The sequence below is a fragment of the Pteropus alecto genome, unplaced genomic scaffold (assembly GCF_000325575.1).
Source record: "Pteropus alecto unplaced genomic scaffold, ASM32557v1 scaffold117, whole genome shotgun sequence".
Classification (NCBI taxonomy): domain Eukaryota; kingdom Metazoa; phylum Chordata; class Mammalia; order Chiroptera; family Pteropodidae; genus Pteropus; species Pteropus alecto.
The window spans coordinates 2,557,210-2,575,455 of record NW_006440642.1 but is presented as its reverse complement, the minus strand read 5'-3'; the positions used below and the strand labels follow the sequence as shown (position 1 = coordinate 2,575,455).

Sequence of the window (18,246 nt, the reverse complement as noted above, 5' to 3'; positions counted from 1 at the left end):
TTCTATGTGTTAGATAGGGCTCCTAAGCCTCCCAGTCTTAGTAGAGTGCCTTTATGTAGTAGGTGTCCTGTGGGACCCAGTGGCACAGTCCTGGGAGGGATCTAGGTGCAGGCCAAGTTCAGCCACAGCCTGTGTACCTCTAGGGTCACCTAGAGTAACCAAGCAAACTACAGATGGCTGCCACTAGTGCTGGGCTTATAGGTGCCTCAAGAAGCTAAACCAGAAAGCAAGGCCAGCTGTTGCTAGTACAAGGCTTGGGGCTGCTCAGTGAGAGGTACAGGGCACAGTGAGGCCAGATGCTGCTGCTTTGGGTTTTGTGAGACTTTGAGAGATTTTAGGAAAGTCCGCAGCGTGAGCCAAGACAGGCCATTTGAATGGAATAAACCACTGGAAGCAGTTTGGATAGGCCTCAAGTTGGGAGAGGCAGAGTCTCAGAGAATCACTTGGGCTGAGCCACCTGTGTTATCCAGTTGGATGGTGACTCAAATATGGTGGCACTGGTGGCACCGTACTGGGAGACGGGAGAGCTTAACAAAGTAAAACTGAATGCTGCCAGCACTTCTGTCCGGGGAAAAAGCCACCTGTCCAGCTATCGCCCTGAAACCCAACAACTCTCTCTCCCTGTATGTCCTTGGCACTCCTCAAGCAGCTGCCCCAGTGCTGGAGCTCTTAGCGAGTGAGTTCACCAGCAAATAAGGTGTGGGCCCTTTAAGAGGAATGTCTGTGGGCCCTTTAAGAAGAATGTCTGTGCTCCTGCAGGACTGCATCTCATTCAGCCATAATCTCTGCTGGTTTTCACAGCCAGAGGTTTTGGGGACTTCTCTTCCTGGCATCCAAACATTGGGATGGATATCCCAATGTGGGGCTGGGACACCTCCCTCCTCAGGTGGGGGAGGGGGCTCTGGAGCCAAGATAACCTGCCTGATTCTCATCTCCAGACACAGTTGTGGGACCCAGCTGTTTTGTAACTCTGCCCGTCCTACCGATTTGAGATGCCCTCTTATTTTTGTCCCTAGTTGTAGGGACAAAACTGCAGACCTCAGGCAACTCTGCGTGATGGTTGCTCTGTAGTCTTGTTATAATTCTGGTGTCATCGTAAGAAAAGATATGCACAGCTTCCACCTTCTATGCCATCTTGACTAGTCCCCAAGACTCTGTGTTCTTGATGTGATCAGATTCTTGGTTCTTTCTTTGGAATTAAGAGAATGCCTAAAATCCATGACTCAGCATACCTTTGGAGAAAAAGTGATAAAGCATCAATCCAATAACTCACAAGAGTGAAAATTCTGTAACAATTTCCTGGACTGGTCCTCTCCCATTACCCAGGCCTCTGGATCCGGGAAGAGGGCAAGGAAATGATACATGATAGACTTGCTGTATTACATATCTATTGCTACATAACGAATTATCCCAAAACTTAGCCACTTAAAAAAACAAACATTATTATCTCACAGTTTTTAGAGTTCAGGAATCCAGGATTGACTTATCTAGGTGGTTCTGACTCAGCAAGAGAAAAATAGATGGTTCTTATTTTAAACACACACACACACACACACACACACACACACACACACACATAATTGCAAGCAAGTAAACAAATTTTATTTTACATAAACATACATTTAATCAAAATGTATCATATTTCCATTATCATTTCAATTGATTTCTGATCTTTTTCTTAAGTAGTTTGTTAGAACGCATAATTATGGGAAAGAAATTCTAGTATAGGGATCCATTCTTGCTCCTACAAAAGCAGCATTTAATTTAACTGTAATATATGTGATTTTATCAATAATACTAGTTAATTGTTAACCATGATGTTGATAATAATATATGTATTTGCCTGGGTTTTTTTTTTGTTTTTTTTTTTTTGGTTAACGAATTATTTTCATGTACTTTTTCTCATTTGATCTCACATCAATTTTGTTTACTGTTCCCAGTAAGAAGCACTCTTCCAACCAAGGGAAAAAATGAAGCTCAGAGAAATGGTTCACTTCCTGAAGTCAGACCAGAGTCACCATTACAATTTTTAATTATTATTTACTTACAAGATAGTTTGTAGAATATATTTGAAATTTCGTGTTTTCCCAAGTTTTATAAGCAGAAGGGTTCTGTAAAGAAGATGGAATGAATAGGAGTGTTTTGAGAAAATCCACTAAAGAAACAGTAGAAACGTAGAAAACAGAAGGAACTTAAGACTTGAATTAACAAGGTAAGCCTCAGTCATAATAAGCAAAGTGGAGTGGAAGGAAAGTTTCTTTAACTTTAAGAGCTTAGGGAAAGGGAAGAAAATTTTTTTTAAAATGATAAGAACCACAAACATGAGACTAATGTAACTCAGTCAACTGTAAGGGGAAAAAAAGCAAAAACAAAACAAGACCTAAGAACTATAATTTAGGAAAAGGTAGTGTTATCTAAAAAGGTCAAGGTCATAGCGCAGCAGGATGGGGAAAAAGACTAGTAAAAGCTTTTTCAGACAACATAGGTTTGCTACTCACAGAGAAATGCAGCAAGGCAGCAAATAATTAACAACAGGATTAGGGGGACAAATTAAAACATTAGTCACAAATCATGGGAAGATTAAGCAGAGAGCAATTAAAGAGAAATTGATGGGCCATAGTAGAAAGATAAAGAAGATGTTGTTCAAAGGGCAAGCAACAAGAAATCAAAAGTTTGGGGTTCTAGCCCAGTTCTTCCAGTCATTTGGCTTTAGATAAGACATTTATTTCTCTGTAGCTTTGTTTCCTCAACTATAAATTGAGGCTATTGGAAGACCAGGGTATTGGAGATCTCTTCCTAAAATGATGTGACTTTATGCATCTAAGCTCTAATCAGCAAGACAAAGAGATATACAAGAAAACAGTGAAAGTCAAGCAAAATGCACATTTAAGGAAATAATTGAAGAAAAATATTCTGAAGCAAACAAAATAAAACAAACTTAATTCAGAGGTATAGAAAATGCAAGTTGCCTCCAAGAATAATCTTCGAAGAAAGACTCCCATACTCTCAATTGCTAGTCAAGCATATATGAAAGAATAATCTGTCATAAATGAAACAAACAGAACTGCAATTATAATTAAAGATATGAAATATGTATTTTCAAAATATGATAATTTAGAAATTTAATAAAGATACAGTAGATTTGGATAATACAATAAATAAAATGTAACAAACAAAATTTATAAATATACTTCCTTTCAAATGAAAAGATTCAAATGAATCTTTTATAAGAATTACACAATAAGCGTAAAGAACATCAATTCAATAAGTGACTTTATACAATTTCAAATAATTTTTAAGATACCTAATTATAAGGGAAAATCATAAAAGGTTATTTTTTGCAGCTTTATTAACATAATAGACAATTAGTTGCTCATATTTACGTCATACAATTCAATGAGTTTGTTTTCAATTATAGTTGGCATACAATAATGTATTAATTTCAGTTGTACAGCATAGCGATTAAAGATCTATATAACACACGAAGTGGTCACCCCACTAAATCAGGTAACCCTCTTCCTCCTTACATATTTATTATAACATTGCTGGCTATTTTTCTTATGCTACACTTTATATCTCCATGACTATTTTGTAACTATCCATTTGTACCTCTTAATCCCTTTGCCCTTTTCACAGATACCCCACCCCGCCCCATCAAGTAGCCCTCAATATATTCTCTGTATCTATGAGTTTGTTTCTGTTTTTGTTATTGTTGTTATTTCTTTTATTCTTTAGAATCCACATGTATGTGAAATCATATAGTATTTGTCTTTCTAGGTCTGACTTACTTCATTCAGCGCAATACTCTCTAGGTCCATCATGCAATATATTTTTCCACTCCCTTATTTCTAGTCTGTGTGTGTCTTTTAATCTGGAGTGAGTCTCTTGCAGGGAGCATATATAAGGGTCTTGTTTTCTTATTCCTTTAGCCACTCTGTCTTTTGGTTGGAGCATTTAATTATTTTCCATTTGAGGTACTTGTTGATAGGTTTGTAGTTATTACCATTCTTTATTCATGTTTTTGATACATGTTTTTCTTTTTAAAGAAGTCCCTTCAACATTTCCTGTAATACTGGCTTGGTGGTGATGAACTCATTTAGCGTTTTGTTTTTTGCTTTTTGGGTTTTTTTTCGTCTGGGAAAATCTTTATCTGTCCTTTGACTCTAAATGATAGCTTTGCTGTATAAAGTATTCTTGGTTGTAGATTCTGGGTTTTCATCACTTTGAGTATTTTGTGCCAATCGCTTCTGTTCTGCAAAGTTTCTTTTGAGAAATCAGCTGCCAGTATTATGGGTGCTCTCTAGTAGGTAACTGTTTTTTCTCTTGTTGCTTTTAAGATTCTCTCTTTGTATTTAACTTTTGGCATTTTAATTATGGTGTGTCTTGCTGTGGGCCTTTTTGGGTTCATCTTTTGGGGACTCTCTGAGCTTCCTGGGCTTGTATGTCTATTTCCTTCACCAGGTTAGGGAAGTTTTCCAACATTATTTTTTCAAATAGAATATCAACTTCTTGTTCTCCTGTTTCTCCTTCAGGTATCCTTATAACACGGATGTTTTTACATTTAATTTTGTCCCGTAGGCTCCTTAAATTATTTTATATGCTTGATTTCTTTTTCTACCATTTGGATTGGGTGTCCTTCACTTCTCCATCCTTTATATTGGTGATTCAACCCTCCACTTAACCACTCTGTTGATTCCTTCTACTATACTCTTCATTTTAGATATTGTATTCTTCATTTCTGACTGGTTCCCTTTTATCATTTCCATTTCCATTTTTATGTTTTTTATCCCTGTTAAAGTTCTCACTGAGTTCATCTACACTTCTCCTAAGGTCATTGAGCATCCTTAGAACCAGTGTTTGAAACTCTGCATCTGTTAGATTGCTGTTCTGTTCTTTCATATGGGACCTGCTTCTTTGTTTCCTCCATTTTGGCTGCCTTTCTGTGTCCGTTTCTATGTACTAAGCAACGCTCCTAAGTCTCCCAGTCTCATTAGCATGGTTTTATGTAGTAGGTGTCCAGTGGCACAGTCCTGAATGAGAGGGGTTCAGCTGCAGGCCTAATTTAGCCCCAGCCTGTGCCCCTCCAGAGCCACCTGGTAAGAGTCAGCAGCAATCCACAAGTGCTCAGCTGCTTGGGGGTAGGGGAGAGGGAGGGCCACCAGGTTCAAGAGGCCATGCCAGAAACCAAAGCCAGCTGCCACCAGTGTGGGTCTTGGAGCTGCTCAGCAAGGGGCACAGGACACACCAAGGACACAACTGGATGTGGCTTGGGTAGGGCCACAAGTTGGGGAGGGTGGAGTTTCAGGGAATCCTCTGGGCAGAGCGACCTCTGTTATCCAGTTTGATGACATCTTGTTGTAGCCGCCAGCACCAAATAGACACACAGACCACCAGAAATCAGTGAGTTATAGGAAACACACTCTTTATTCAGCCAGCTGGGTCTGCCAAGGGGTACGCAGACCCCAAATTAAGCAGCCCCAAAATGTAGAGGTACAGAGTTTTTAAGCCCTAAACCCTATTATTCATCCTGTTTGAACACACTAGTCTATTTTTCTTCTTTTTACTGTCAACCCACAGGTCGGTTGTGCAAGCGGGGGTACAGAAGCAGAAAGCTTATTGTTAGAGCGTAATATTCCCATGGGCGATAGCAAAGCAGTAATTTTTCAGCCAGCACAATCTCAGCTATGACGGCATTGTGTCCACACACTGGGAGGGGGCAAGGCTCAATAGAGGAACAATGGATACCGCCAGCACTTCTTCTGGCCCTCACTACGACAACTCAGTGTCCCCCTGTAAGTCCCTGGTGGCCCTCCCCCTCCCCTACCCCCAAGCAGCTGACCTGATGCTGATGGTCAGAGCGAGCGAGTCCGTCACCTCAAAAGTCTGGTTGCGGCCCCTTTAAGAAGAATGTCTGCAGTTGCCATACTTTCTGTCCCACTCAGTTGCTCAGGAAGTGCAGCCTCGCATCCTCAACCTATCCTACCTCCTACCGTTGCAGGGCAATTTCTTATTTACCTCCCTAGTTGTTGGGCTTCTGTTCATCTAGGCGACTCTGCTTGCTGTTTGCTCCGCTTCTGTCACAACTTTGTTGTGGTCACAAAAGGAGATGAACTAAGCCTCTGTCATCTACACCATTGTGCCTGGTCCTCCCATAACATATTTTTTTTAAAGATTCTCCTCAGACTGAAAATACAGAATATATTAGAATTTTTAATTAGCTTTATCAAGATACAGTTAACATATAATAAACTGCACATATTTAAAGTATACCATTTGATAAGTTTTGACATATGCATACACCCATTAAACCATCTCCACAATCTATACGATGAGCACTTCCATCACCCCAAAAGGTTCCTTGTGCCCCTTAATCTTTGCTCTCTCCCGCACTGCCCCCACCTATCCACATGATCTACTTTCTGTCATTATAAATTACTTTGCATTTTTTTAGTTTTATGTAGATAGAATTAGATGCTATGTACTCTTTTTTTTTTAACCTGGTCTCTTATTCAGCATAATTATTTTGAGATTCATCCAGCTTATGGTACATATGAATAGTTCATTCATTTTTATTGCTCAGTAGTCTTCCATTGTATGGATATACTACAATTTCTTTAGTCATTCACCTGTTGATGGACATTTGGGTTGTTTCTAGTTGGAGGCTACTACAAATAAAGCTGCTATAAATATTTATGCACAAGTTGTATGGATAATTTCTCTTGGATAAATGCTTAGGAGTAGAATGTCTGGGTTAAATGGTAAGTATATGCTTAAATTTAAGAAATCGCTAAACTGTTTTTCAAGTATTTGTTCCATTTTTTCATTCCTACTAGCAGTATGTAAAAGTTAAACAGTTAATTTAAGACATCTAAATTTAAGACATTATAATTGGAGTATAGTGTTATCTCATTGTAGTTTTTAATTTGCATTTCCCTACTGGCTAATGATTTTTGAGCACCTTTTCATATGCTTGTTTGGCATCTGTGTAATTTCTTTGGTGAAATGTCTTTTTTTTGCCTATTTTTGAATCAGGTTGTCAGTTTTTATATTTTTTTAATAGTTTTGAGAATGTTTATATAACTGGACACAAGTCCTTTATCAGGTATGTAACTTATAAATATTTCTCCAAGACTGTGCCTTGTCTTTTTATTTTTTATTTTTTTTATGCCTATAGCACCTGGTCTTCCTAGGTGGTCTCCCATTTAAGTACTAACCAGACCTGTCCCTGCTTAGCTTCCGAGATTAGACATTGGGTTTGTTCAGGGTGGCATGGTTCTAGAACATGGACCATGGCTTCACTGGGGCATGAACCCAGGACCTTCTGCATGTAAAGCAGACATGCTAACCGCTACACTATGGAACCACATCCTCTTTTTATGCTCTTACCAGAGTTTTTCAAAGAGCAGATGTTCTTGATAATCAATTTTTTTCTTCTATAGATTGTGCTTTTGGTATTGTTTCCAAGAAAACTTTGCCTAACCCAAAGTCACAAGATTTTCTGCTATACTAGGAGATTTATAGTTTTAAGTTTTACATTTAGGTTATGATCTAGCTTGAATTAATTTTTCTATTCTATGTAGTGTGAGGTATGGATCGAAGTTAATTTTTTTCTTTCTTCCATTCTTTTTTTTTTTTTTTTTGCATATGGAATCCAGTTGTTCCAGTTGTTTCCAGAATTTTTGGGGGGGAAGAGAAATTTCCTTTGATTTTTATAAAAAATCAGCTGTTTATAGAAATAGATATGAACTCTACATTCTTTCCATTTATCTATTTGCCTATACTGATGCCATTTCCATACTGTCTTAATTACTGTAATTTTACAATGTCTTCAAATAAGGTAGTAGACGTTCTTCAACTTTGTTCTTCTTTCTCAGAATTGTTTTGGTTATTCAAGTTACTTTATACTTCGATATAAATTTTGTAATCAACTTGTCAATTTTTACAAAAAGGCTATTGGAATTTTGGTTGGCATTACATTGAATACATAAATCAATTTGGAGACAGTTGTCACCTTAACAGTAGTAAGTCTTCCAACCCAACCTTGTTCAGGTGTCTATTCATTTATTTTAGGTCTTTTTAAAGTTTTCTCAGCTATAGTTTGTAGTTTTCAGAGTACATCTCTTGTACATCTTTTTTTTTCCATTTTATCATTAAGTAGTTCATGTTTTTGATGTAGTTAGTATAAGTGATCTTGAATTTTTTTTCAGTTTCCAATTGTTCTTTGACAGTGTATGGAAATACAATTAAATTTTGCATATTATATCCTACAATCATGCTAAACTCACTCCTAATCATTTAGCACCTTTTACATCTCATTTGCAAATTCCATTGGGTTTCCTAGATAATCATATTGTCTGCAGATAACAACAGTTTTGCTCCTTCTTTTTCAGTATAAATTCATTTTGGTTCTTTTTCTTGTCTGATTACACTGGCTGTGCTCTTAAGTACCAAATTGAATAGCTGTGGTGAGAGTGCACATTCTTGTCTGTTTCCAATCTTAGGAAGAATGTATGTAGGCTTTCACCATTAAGTATGATGGTAACTGGATTTTTTAAGATGCTCTTTATCAAGTTGAGGAAATTCCCTCTAATCCTAATTTGCTGAGTTTTTTTTTTTAACCAGGAATAAATGTTGAGTTATGATAAATGCTTTTTCTTCATCTTTTAAAATGATCATATGATTTTTCTCTTTTGCATGGTTAATACGGTGAAATACATTGATTGATTTTTTTTTCAGGTGAGGCAATCCTTGGTTGACCTCACAGATTGCAAGGAACTTGTCAGCTTACAATCCCTTATTTTTTATTTTTTACGCCTACAGCACTTGGTCTTCCTAGGTGGTCTCCTAACCAAGTACTAACCAGGCCCAATCCTGCTTAGCTTCCGAGATCAGACAGGATCGCACTTGTTCAGGGGGGCATGGCCGTAGACTACATTGACTGATTTTTGAATGTTAAACCAATCTTGCATTCCTGGAATAAACCTCATTTCAGTTATAATATACTGTCTTTTTAATATATTGTTGGATTCAATTGTTAACATTTTGTTTAGAATTTCTGGATATATGCTCGTGAGCAAAACTGGTATATGGTTTTCTTTTCTTGTAATATCTTTGTTTTGATATCAGGGTAATCTCAACTCATAGAATTATTTGGGAATTCTACTTTTCAATTTTCTAAAATCATTTCTGTAGAATTGGTATTATTTTATATTTATGATTTTGTAGACTTCACCAGTAAAGCAAACCATCTGGTCCAAGAGTCTTTTGTGGGAAGGTTTTTAATCACATATTGAAACTCTTTTAAAAGTATAGGTCTATTCAAGTTATATAGTTCTTCTTGAGTGAGCTTTGGTACTTTGTGTCTTCCAAGAAATTTGTTCCAAGTTGTTGAATTTATTGGTATAAATTTTTTACAATATTCCATTATTATTTAATATCTGTATAATATGTAGTGATACTGTGCCTCTCATTACTGATATTGTTAATTCGTGTCTTCTTCCCTTTTTTCCCCGATCACTCTAACTAAAGATTTATCCAATTTTTTATTTTCTCAAAAAAGCAGCATTTGGTTTTGCAGATTTTCTCTATTGTTTTTAATAATTTTTGTTTTGATCATTATTATTTCATTTCTTGTTTACTTTGAGTTTGTTTTGTTCTTCTTTTTCCATTTTGTTAATATAGAAACTGAGGTCTTTGATTTAAGACCTTTTTTTTTTCTATTCTAACATAGGTGTTTAGTGTTATAAAATTTGCATTAAATTCTGCTTCAAGGGCATCCCAGAAATTTTGATATGTTGTGTTTTCATTTTCATTCAGTTCAAAATACTTTCCAATTTCCCTTTTGATTTTTTTCTTTGACCAATTGATTATTTAGAAGTCTATTATTTAGCTTCCAAATACTTAGTATCTTTCCAATGATTTTTCAGCAGTCATTGATTTCTAGTTTAATTCAATTGTAGTCAGAAAACATATTTCGTATGTTTAATTCTCTTTAGTTTACTGACACTTGCTTTATTTATTTTAATTTTATTATTATTTTTTAAATGTTTAAATGATAGAACCTATACAATACTTGGTATTGCGATTAGGAGACAGAAATGCAATTTTTGATACAATACAGAAGTTCAGTAGCACAGTCTATCTCAATATTTTTCCTTTGGAGGAACTCTTGAAATAATTTTCAGGTCTCAGGGAACCTCTGTATAAAAATTATTTTACCATCAGCTCATAATACATTAGCATGATGTGTTATGATCAGTAAATTGTAGATATAACATGATAGAGATAACAGTCCAATTATAATTTCCAATGATTTTTTGAGTAGAAAATGATATTTTGTTTTGAGGATCTGTTTATTTTGGCTAACTGATCAGTCTACCATTTTTGTGTCGTTACTCTTCCTGAAAAAATATAGTTAGTCATAATACCTATTTGATTTTTTACCTTATCCAAGAGGATCTGAAATTCTTATCACAAATTCCTACTAAATGAGATTCTAATAAGGTTTGTATGTGGTATATGATGTGTGTAAGAGTAATTATTTTCCTTATTTAAAATTAAAATGTCTTTTTAATCTGTTCTTGAAAAAAATCAGATAAAGATTAGCTTACCTTTTTAAAAATGTATCTCCTTATTGCCTTGTCATAAATATTTAAAACTCATAAGGAAAATACAATATATTTTTGTTAAATAACTGATTTAAGACAAAATGAACAATTTTTTTAAGATGAGATTTAATTTACATAATGTAAATTGTTTTAATTAATGTTATTTACAATGTGAAATTTATTGACAATGTTGAAAAGAAAAGCTACTAAAACTATAAACTAAGCAATATGAATAAAAATATGGCCTAGGACAATTTTATTCAAGACAGTGCAAAATCATTTCCTTACTGAGTGACATGATCAGCCTTTCATACAGGCCTAATAATTGCAAAATTATTATAGACATGTTACTTTTTGATATATTTTATCAGACTATGTGAAAGCATGAAATATATTTTTTGAAACTAAAAACTAAAGAATGAAATTTACCTCTGTAGGGTTAACTCAGAACATAGCCCCTCTACATACTCAAAAGACTGACAGCTGCCCCGCTAGCAGCCAAAGAAGGCAGATTTTAGCAGTGCCTGCTCCCAAGGACGTTTTCTGCTGCTCCCATGGACATTATCTGGTCCTGTAACCAAGCAGCACATCCTGCTCCCATCCGTCTGAGAAGGCGGCTGCTCCCGCAAAGAGATAACCCCTCCTTCTGTTTGTGGGCATAAAAAACTCTACTTGCACTTGGTCAGCAGCAGTTTTTCTTCCTGCATCTCGAACCAGCCTCTGCTGAAGCTTCCCTGCCTCGTGAGTAATAGATGGCATTTCTCACCTCTCCGGTCTGCCTAGTGGTTTTTTCAAAATATCCAAGCCCAGGTGCGAGTTCCAGACCTGGGGCTCCTATGTTACAACCTCTTCATTGAAACCTGTGCTATTTTTGCTCATCTAACACAAAGATTTTATTTTCAACTAAGATGAGACAATTTATGACACGTTTTAAATGAGAAAAAGATTTACACATTTAAAAAAATTAAATTACTTTAGCAAAATGTTTATGGTTTTCTCGTGAAGAGCAGGATCCTACTTTTTCACAGGAATCCAGAACTTGTCTAGAAGCAGATCAGTAAATCTCATCTTAAGTATGCAATCAGACTGCAGCTCACTAAGTCCTTCTCTTCCCTCAAAGTCACATTCTCAGGCTAAGTAGAAGATTCAGTGAGTGTCATTATTCAAGTTATTCCCTTGTGTTGACAGGGAGGGACATACCAACAATGTGGTTTTGTGGTTTTCTATAAAATGTGAAACTTGCAGAGACCTTACCTTCAAACTAATCAACAGAGAAACTTGTCAAGATTTTCTTTTACAACATAATTTCTCAAAAGATTCTGTTTCTTTAAAGCTAAGAACCTTGCTGCTTGAGTCAAAACATTTTCTCTGGGGTCTTGTGATTCATATTTTAGCCCAAAGTCCTATTGAGAATTATTCTTCTCCTAAGCCATTGGATTTCTGTTTGTAGCAGATTTATGTGCTCTTTATCCAGGTGTTAAAACAGCTTTAAAAATATTCTCAGGTAAATTGGTCTCTCTTTAATAAAGTTGAACATTTTTGTTGCATTATCCAGACTTAAAAAATTTTCTTCTTTAACAGACTTTGACACCAGAACCTCTCTATGAAGAAAACAATGTGCTGTGAACAAATTAGAATTTTCTTTGTTTGTTAGAGATAAAGCCTCTCCTGGATCCAATCATTAGTGGGCCCTGTCAGTACAGATGCCCATATAGTTTCTCTAGGTAAGACCTTTTGATTCCAAATATGAAGACAAAACATTGAATGTATCTTGGCCTTGACTTGTTTGAAAAGCTCTTTGCAGCAAAAAAATAAAGTTCTCAATTTTCACCATAATTTACAAATCTTCAAATGTTATAAGACATTTATGGGTAAAATCTGTTGATTCATCATTCTCAATAGAAAAGCAATCGTTATTTACTTTATTACATAAAATATCTTCAGCATAATATTGTGTGTCATCAATATGTTAACTATTGTACTACTATAAAGAGGAACCTTTTCCTGTTTTCATATATCTTATCCTACCATTTTACTCTGATTTTACACACCAAGATTATAATGGTTCTCACGAACTAGACGCCTTTTTCTTTTCTGGACAATAAATAATTGCTACTAAATGACTTGTTTCCTAAGCGTTTTCACTGACTGTGACTTTTTGTTTTGACAACAGTTTACTCTGTTTTGAGATTCCAATACCCATTTAAAATAATCACACCCCTTAATTGTCAAGTGACTATGATTTGGAGTTGAGTGTCTTTACAATTTGCGGGGACAAATTGCATAAATTGTTTAATGTGGACAATGCACAAAGGAATAGAAAAACTTGGATAACCAGTCTTTTTTCACTGAGTGCAATGGATGCCTCAAAAGATTGAAACTCTTCCTCATTAACTTGGTCAGAAGAATCCATAGACCTAGGCCTAAAATCCTTCTCATCTGTCTCCCACCTTGTCTTTAAAAATCACCACAAAGGACAAACACACATGTTAAAAAAACACAAACACTAGTAAAATATAAAATAGTAGAGCATAATAACTACACGAGAAAAATTACCCCCAAAATGTGAAATTTTCACTATACAATTCAGTTCTAACCAATACAATCCATGCCTTCAGTGACTATAGTTTCTGAATAAGTGAAATTGATGACAGCAATGTTCAAGAGATGAGAGAAAGGCATTGGTAATACTCTGTTACAAAGTACTTGCACTACCCATGTAGCAATATAATGTTACTTGAAAGTGAACTCAGATTAGTTATAAATGTAGATTATAAACTCTAGGGAGACCACTAACATTTTTTAAACAAAGAAGTACAATTGATATGCTAAGAGAGGAGAGAAAACAGAAAATAATCACTTTACATGTGAATGATCTAAATAAAACAATTAAAAGACATGGACTGTCACAATGGATTAAAAAAGCAAGACTCAACAATAGATTATTTAAAGGAAACTCATTTTAAATATAAAGACACAGATAGATTAAAAGTAAAGAGATGGAGAATGATATACCATGTTAGCACTAGTCAAAAGAAAGCTGATATACCACATGAATTTCACACAAAGCAGACCTCAGTGCAAAGGAAATTATCAAGGATAAAGAGGGGCATTACACAATGATAAAGAGGTTGATTTTGCAAGAAAACGTAATAATCTTTAATATGTATACACCAAACAATAGAGCATCAAAATACATGGGGCAGAAACTAGTAGAACTGCAAGAAGAAATAGATGAATCCACTGTTGTATTTGGAGACTTTAAAACCACCCAACAGTAATGAACAGATCCAGCCGGCAGAAAGTCAGCAATTACACAGTAGACCTAAACAGCACCATCAACCAGCTGGATTTAATTGACAAATATATGCTACTTCATTAAACAATAATAGAACAAACAGTCTTCTCAATCTCATATGGAACATTTATAAAACACACCTTAACAAATTTAAAAGAATATAAATCATACAAAGTAAGTTCTCAGATGATAATGGAGGTAAACTAGCAAACAATAACAAAAAGATCACTGGAAAAATCCCCAAATCTTTGGCAATTAAATAACATACTTCTGAATGACAAATAAGTCAGAGAACTCTCAAAAGAAATTTAAAATTATTTTGAAATCAATAAAATTGAAAATGCAACTTATCAAAATTTTGGGGTTGCAATAAAAGCAGTGCTTAAAAGGATTTTATACCATCAAATGTATATATTGGAAAAGAAGAAAAATCTAAAATTAAAAAGCTAATCGTCTTAGGAAACTAGAAAAAGAAAATTAAAGTAAATACATCATAAACAGAAAAAGAAAAATAATAAAAATTAGAGCAGAAACAATGAACTTGAAAATAGGAACTCAATAGAAAAAATATCAATGAATCCAAAAGCTGATTCTTTGAAAAGATCATTGAAATCGATAAACTTCTAGCCAGGCTAACCAAGGAAAAAAGTGAAAAGACACAATTTGCTAACCTCAGAAGTAAATGAAGGGCCATCACTATTGATACCATGAACATTAGCAGGATAGTAGAGGAATGTTATGAGTAACTCTATGCCCACTAATTTGGTAACTTAGATGACATGGACCAATTTCTTGAAAGACACACCTACCAAAACTCACCCAAGGAGAAACTGACAATCTTAAATCTATTAAAGAAATCAAATCAATAAAAAATAAATTTCCAAAGCATAGTGCACCAGGCCCAGATTGCTTCACTGCTGAATTCTACCAAATATTTAAAAGAAATCATACCGATTCTCTATAATCTCTTCGAGAAAATAGAAACAGAGGGAATACTTTCTAATTCATTCTATGAGGACAGCATTACCATAACCAATTACCGAAACCAGCTAAATATATTAAAAGAAAAACACCACAAACTGATATTTCTCATGAATATAGATGCAAAAATACTCAATAAAATATTAACAAATAGTATCCAAGTGTATTAAAATATTTATACATGATGACCAAATAGATATGCAAGGATGGTTCAGTATTTGAAAACCAGTTAATATAATCCACCACCATTACACCAACACACGAAAGAAGAAAGATCATGTGATCAAATACAGAAGGACCATTCAACAAAATCCAACACCCATTCATGATAAAAAAGCCAGCAAACCAGAAATAGAGAAGAACTTCCTCAACTTGATAAAGAACATCTATAATAAATCTACAGCTAACATACTTACTGGTGGAAAACTAGATTCGTTCTCCCTAACATCAGGAACTAGGAAAGGATAGCTCCTCTTACCACTCCTATTCAATACCATACTGAAAGCTCTTGCTAAAGCAATAAGACAAGAAAAGGAAATAAAAAGTATATAACCAAGAAAGAAGAAATAAAACTTTGTTTGCAAATGACTATCTATGTAGAAAATTCCAAAGAATTGACAAAAAATAAAAATAAAAATAAAAACCTCCTGGAACTAATAAGTGATTGTAGCAAGGTAGCTGAATATAAGATTAAACAATTGCAATTTTAAATTTAAAAAATAACACCATTTACATTAGCACACCCTGTGCAGATAGAGCTAACTCCATCTCAAAAAGCTGACTCCATTTTAAAACTAATCCACCTGAACCCTTGACCCTCTCCTCTCTTCCATAGGCGGACTCTGGAATGTGTACAGAGGCTCTAGGTTAACCACAAACTACCACTAATCTTTCCTCCACCATTTAGCTGTTCCTCTAGGGCAAGGCATCCTCAATATTATCTATCTTTTAACTCTCCCAGGCACCAGTGCCCCTGGTGTCTCGTCCCTTTGTTCCCTGATTACTCCTACATTCCTTTCTGAGTAAGTAAGTCCATTTCCTAGGGGTATATAAAACAGGTGGTCTGGGAGGAGGGGGTGAATGGTATGGGGATCCCAGAAATGCCACCTAGGACTGCATTTCTGTAAATAAGTTCCCTAATAAAACTCTTTAAACTAACAAACTGGACTTGCCTGTTTCATTCTTTGGTCTCTCGGTTCCTTCACATTTGGGAGCCACTTTACATACACAGCCTTTACACAGGGCATACGCCTAAAAGAAATACTTAGGTATAAGTCTAACAAAATATGAACAAGAAATACTTAGGTATAAGTCTAACAAAATATGAACAAGAGTTATATAAGGAAAATTAAAAAACACTTATGAAAGAATCATGGATAAGAGACTTAATATTATTAAGATGTTAGTTCTTCACAACTTGATCTATATATTCAGTGCAATCACAGTCAAAATCCCAACAAGTTATTTTATGACAAGCTGACTCTAAAGTTCATATAGAGAGACAAAAGACCCAGAATAACCAAATCAATATTGAGAAGAAGAATCTAGTTGGAAGATTTACACTATAAAACTTACTATAAAGCTACAGTAATCACGACAGAGGGTGGTATTGGCAAAAGAATAGACAAATAGATCAATGGAAAGGAACAGAGAGTCCAGAAATAGACCAACAGGCACATCTCTGAGCACTTTATGTGTATTAATGCATAATATTCCCATATAAACCCACCAGGTAGGTACTACTATTCACCCGACTTTACAGATGAAGAAATTAAAGGAAAAAAAGAAAGGAAAAGAAAGAAAGAAGGAAGGAGAAAAGGGAAGGAAGGAAGGAAGGAAGGAAGGACGGAAGGACGGAAGGAAGGAAGGAAAAGAAAGGAGAAAAAGAAAAAAAGGAAGAAGAAAGAAAAAGAAAAAAGAGGAGGAAAAAGTTAGGTAACTCAATCAAGATTACATGGACTTTAAGTGGACTAACTGAAATTTAAATCCCCACAGTCTATCTCCAAAATTTATAATATATAAATTTTTTAAAATATAAATGGATTAAGTACTCCAATTAAAAGACAGAGGTTATCAGATTGGATTAAAAAATCATGATCCAATTAAATGTTATTTACAACATATATATTTTACATTTAAATACACTCATAGGTTGCAAGAAAAGGGATGAGAGAAAAATATACCATCGTAAGAAAGCTGGAGAGGTGAGGGGTCAAGAGCGGACTGAGAGGCAGGCGCTGTGGCCGCAGCTACCGGGCTGGGAGACGCAGGCGGCTGGGGCTGTGGGTGCAGATTCCTCGTCTTCCAGGTTATGACCACACTCAACCTGCCCTTCAGCGGCCTCCCGCTGTGCAGCAGGTTGGACTTCATGCAGCGGCTGCTGCCTGCCTTCTCCCTCCTAGTTTACCTGCCTTGGGAGGACCGTGAGAAGATGACCCACAGTCGGGCCCCTGTGCTGCTCTGAGCAGCTCCCTGTAAAAAGAAATGCAAGTTAGAACAGGAGGATGATGATTGCTCAGTAATAATGAAAACGGTAACTGAAACAGGGCTCTGTGCTGGTCCTAATGACTGGATTCTTTGTGCACATCAGGATATATAGAGGGTCATGCAGTACCATGCACCAGCGGCTTTTCTGCACCTGATGTGTTAGATATTTTCTTGTGAAGAAAATGATCAGACAACTGGAGACGTGTAGTGTGAAGTTGCCAAAAGGAGGATTCAGGAAATTGAGGACAGGAAAATTGACAAAGATGAAGAAGTTGAAACTGATGGAAATATTAACCATCTCCCATCTTGTCCTTTCGGACACCATGAAAACAGCCTTGAAGAGAGAATTTGATGAAGTCTTTACAAAGAGAACAACTGAGTCCATGAGCCATCCTTCCATGGAGCTTGTGTTCTGGAAAACTCTCCCTGAACTTTCTGATAAGCTAAAGCTGTCATCTAATGCTAAACTGCATGGGAGAGAGCCAAACTAAGTATACTGCTGCTGGCACTGCCTTCCCTAGGAGAACTGAACTGTTCTTGGAACCTGGCAAACACGAATGCCTATTTACAATAGTTTGCAGACAGCTGCTTGCACAGAAGAGATGAAACTCTAAAAAACTGTTTCTATATACTAAAAATGTCAAATTTTAGAAGGCACATGTGTTCAGTCCTGAGCCTACTTATATAATATAGGGACTTGAAAGTTTTATTAAATGGGTGTAATAATATCTCCACCTGTGATTTGGGGTGGGACACTCATTTTGGTTAGCCATTTCCTGAATTCAACTTTTTGTCAAGAAAGCTTGTCTCAAGGGAAAAGCTGCTTTCTAGAGTAGGAGTCCTCAACTCCTGGAGCAGCTAACCAGTACCAGT

At 35.8% G+C, this 18,246-nt stretch overlaps 2 pseudogenes; one reads left to right on the top strand and one right to left on the bottom strand.

Moving 5' to 3' along the window:
- Window positions 1–5,737: 5,737 nt before the first annotated feature.
- Window positions 5,738–17,987, top strand: LOC102887606 (annotated as a pseudogene).
- On the bottom strand, window positions 8,812–8,930 carry LOC112484552 (annotated as a pseudogene).
- Window positions 17,988–18,246: the final 259 nt, after the last annotated feature.